The sequence below is a fragment of the Pyxicephalus adspersus genome, chromosome 9, assembly GCF_032062135.1.
Source record: "Pyxicephalus adspersus chromosome 9, UCB_Pads_2.0, whole genome shotgun sequence".
Taxonomy (NCBI): domain Eukaryota; kingdom Metazoa; phylum Chordata; class Amphibia; order Anura; family Pyxicephalidae; genus Pyxicephalus; species Pyxicephalus adspersus.
Window position 1 is genome coordinate 32,453,703 of NC_092866.1, and position 4,467 is coordinate 32,458,169.

Genomic DNA, 4,467 nt, shown 5'->3' on the forward strand with positions numbered 1-4,467 from the left:
ATATATATATATATATATATATATACACACACACATACATACATACACATACATACATATATACATACATATATATATATTGTAACAGCTAGCCAAATAAATCACAGGTTTTTGTCCAGGATGACAGGTACATTTGCCCCAGATACAGGTTATACGCAGAGTATTTTTCTGTTTAGTCAGTTTTCCTTTTAAATAAAGAACACAGAAAGAAGGGGTTTTTTTTGGCAACAACATAAATATTTTGTATTAGTAATAACTTCTCCTAATACATAACAAAACAGTGATTGGTAACCACTGGAGACACCACTCCAAATCATTACCATTTCGGCCCTGTAGGGGTGCTAGACAATAAACTACTAGCAAAAATATACAACATTATCCAAGTTATATCACACATACTGACAATGGTGTCACAAATGTAAGTTACCCAACGCGTTTCGCCTAATTTAGGCTTTTTCAGGGGTGTCGTAACGTTTTGGCGAGGTTGAGCACGTTAGCAGTATCTAGGTTAACAATAGGTATAAAATAACAGAATATCACAATACCACCAATGTATCAAAGTGCAGTATGTTTTTTTTAATTCACTAGATATTGGTGTTGGTTGAATAGCTCCCTATTCGATTCGACTGCTATATGGTCGAATAATGCATAATTATTTGGGTGAACGAACGTCGAATTTGAACTACAAATAAAGTCAATGTTGAAAAATTTAGGTTGTTTTTCGGGACTGTGTAGAGCTTCTACAGCCTATAAATATGTTTAAAAAGACATGTAAAGACTCCCCCAGCTCTGCACAATACTGTACAAGGAAAAAAAAATAAGGAGGTCTTTTTTCGGTTGCTGGCAAGGCCATTTTATGGGGCGGTCAAGTGAACATGCCGGATTTTATACGGGTCTCCGAGTAGAGGCACAGAGGGCCACGAGGGGGTTTCTCCAGTCCAAAAATTAGCCAGCAAGTTTCACCGCTCCTTTACAAGCCATACACAGGCTTCAGAGTACAGGCAGAGGTCCCTGAGGGGTGTCTTTAAGTCAAAAAATTAGCCAGCTAAACAGCTCTGTTATAGGTTACAAGTGACAGGTGGCAGCACCAGGAGGAGGAGGCGGTGGGCACTGGGACGGAGCGGGAATCGCATTGGTAACTGGCATCTAGAGATGGGTGTAGTGCATCATCAATGCCACCTAGATGGCTGTAATGCCATATTTAGGAATCGAGTACTGACAGGGGGCAACAGCAGGAGGAGGAGGCGGTGGGCCCTGAGAGGGATCATGAACAGCATTGGTAACTGGCATCCAGAGCTGGGTACTGGGCAGGCGGCATCAGTAACAGCACGAGGAGGAGGTGGTGGGCCCTGAATCTCGCTCATCCATTCATGTCTCCAATAGCTACAGCTTCAATTGCTTAATTTTGTAATGGTAACAGCTTAAATTGTAATGCCCTCCTTGATCCGTCTCAGGGCCCAGTGCCTCCTCCTCCCAGTACCCAGCTCTAGATGCCAGACTAGACTCAAGCTCAACAGGGTCTTCTTTCCCCGCTGATTCCGCCAAACCCATTCCCTTTCATGTGGTTTCTCTACATAGTAGGTAGGAACATATTGGAATCTCGTTGATCCATTCATGTCTCCAATAGCTACAGCTTCGACACTGTCCATATAGGTGATGACCTCAACCTCTAATGCCGTCCTTGCCCCGTCTCAGGGCCCACCGCCTCCTCCTCATGCTGTTACTGCTGCCGCTTGCCCAGTACCCAGCTCTAGATGCCAGTTACCAATGCTGTCCATGCTCCGTCTCAGAGCCCACCGCCTTCTCTTCCTGCTGAATCTGCTACACGCCCCAGGCTTGATCAATATGAGCCATCAGGATGCAGGTATACTTCCGATGAGCCAGCTGATTCGAGTGGGTGGCATCTTTAACCTGGCAGCGCAGCTCGAAGCGAAAGTGGAAGTGCATGTCAATCACATCCAATTGGTGCAAATCTGCCAGTGTGGCGCTTTAGAAATTCCCTTCTATGTCCCAGCGCACATTACGAATTGGGTACTCTGGCACTTCACCAGCTTTGAATCCAACAGACGTGGACATGACCAGCCATTTGGGGCTCAGCACCTTGGTGAGCCAAATAAACAGGTTGTCCTGGTTGGTTTTGTACATTTGCAGTGATTGCTCATGATACCTGATAAAATCCTATATACAGTTGATGATGACAACGTTGGGCTGAGGTCCATGTTGGAAGTTGGCCAGCAAGCTCTATATGTACTCCGAAGAGACACGGGTCAGGAAATAGAACCTTACAAGGTGGTGGTCAATTCTTTAATGACGCACTTGGCTGTAAATTATGCCATTGTGCATTTCACCAAAAGATCCCCCAACGTGTCGTTTGCAAATGACATGTCACCCTTCCCTTTCAGCTGCTTCTCAGTCCAAAACTCATCATTCTGCAGTATTTTCACAACATCCTTGTTGACAGATCTTTGAATGGAGTCTCCCAGGATGGCCACATACTTGTTGTGGAGAAGTCTCCGGACGTCTGCTGAGCTCAATTACTTCATGGCTCAATGTGGTCATCCAGGACCTCTCGGTTCCCGTTAAACATACCGGTGTCTCCCATCTCATCCCCCCAACATATACAGAGGGACTGCTGTCCAACTTCCCAGTTCCAGGGTAACATACACAGAATATAAAAATTTCAGATTACACACTTGCATTACACACTTCGGGGTGTCATTAAAGATGCACTACACACAGCTCTAGATGCCAGTTACTAATGCCTTCCACACTCCGTCTCAGGGCCTGCAATCAAGTGAAAGCACATGAAAGGGAACGGGGCTTGGGGGAATCAGCAGAGAAAGAAAACCCTGTTGAGCTTTAGTCTAGTCTGGCATCTAGAGCTGGGTACTGGGCAGGCGGCAGCATCAGTAACAGCAGAAGAAGGAGGCGATGGGCCCTGTGACAAAGTTTTGATGGGATTAGCCAGTGGCTTCTAGAGTTGGGCACTGGGCAGGCAGCAGCATCAGTTACAGCAGGAGGAGGAGGCTGTGGGCCCTGAGAAATGTGGATGGCATTGTTAACAGGTATCTAGAGCTGGGTACTGGGAGGAGGAGGTGATGGGCCCTGAGACGGAGCAAGGACGGCATTAGTGGTTGAGACCATCACCTATATGGACAATGTAGAAGCTGTAACTAGTGGCGACATTGCTTTGTAGCGGACTGCCTTTTCCTATCTGCTAGCTGTAACTTTGTAAAATGCGGCAGTGTGGACGGCATTAGTAACTGGCATCTAGAGTTGGGTACTGAGCAGGCAGCAGCAGTAGCTGCATGATTCAAAGGCGGTAGGCTCTGAGACAAAGTGTGGACGACATTAGTATCTGGCATCTACAGTCGGGTACTGGGAAGGCCGCAGCATATTTACAGCAGGAGGAGGAGGAGGCGGTGGGTTCTGAGACGGAGCGTGGACGGTATTAGTATCTGGCATCTACAGTCGGGTACTGGGCAGGTAGCAGCCTCACTTACAGCAGGAGGAGGAGGCCATGGGCTCTGAGATGGAGTGTGGACGGCATTAGTATCCGGCATCTAGAGTTTGTTACTGGGCAGTTAAAAGCATCAGTTACAGCAGCAGGAGGAAGAGGCAGTGGGCTCTGAGACGGAGTGTGGACGACATTAGTATCTGGCATGTAGAGTTTGTTACTGGGCAGGGGGCAGTATCATTTACAGCAGGAGAAGGAGGCGGTGGGCTCTGGGACGAAGCGTGGGTGGCATTAGTATCTGGCATCCAGAGTTTGGTACTGGGCAGGCGGCCGCATCATTTACAGCAGGAGGAGGAGGAGGTGGTGGGCTCTGAGACAAAGGCCCTGATTTAAAAAAGTTCTCCAAGGCTCGAGAGAATACCTTTTCATCAGTGAAGCTGGGTGAAACAGAAAACATGAAATGGATTTGCTTTAAGTCATTAGCTATTTGTTAGCAAATGTTTTCAATTCTGGACCAGATCCGTCCCAGGTTTGCTGGATGACCCAGCTTCACTGGTGAAAGTGTATTCTCTCCAGCCTTGGAGAACGTTAATAAATCAGGGCCAAAGTGTGGACGGCATTAGTATCTTGCATCTAGAGTTTGTTACTGGGCAGGCGGCAGCATCCTTTACTGCAGGAGGAGGAGAAGAAGGCGGTGGGCTCTGAGACGGAGCCTGGACGGCATTAGTATCTGGCATCTATAGTTTGGTACTGGGCAGGCAGCAGCATCATTTACAGCAGGAGGAGGAGTCGGTGTGCTCTGAGACAGAGGCCCTGATTCATCAAGCAAAATCGGAAGCTCGCTCACGCATTCGTATTCGCGATCCGAAATCGTAAGCCGCCGTGCAATTCAGCAACTGAATGAGCACGCGGTCGGAGCTGCGCATCTCCGGCAGCTTTACACTGGCGAGCTTGCATTAAAAGTCACTGTTCCCCTAAAAAATCATTCTTTCTAATGGCACACATATTAC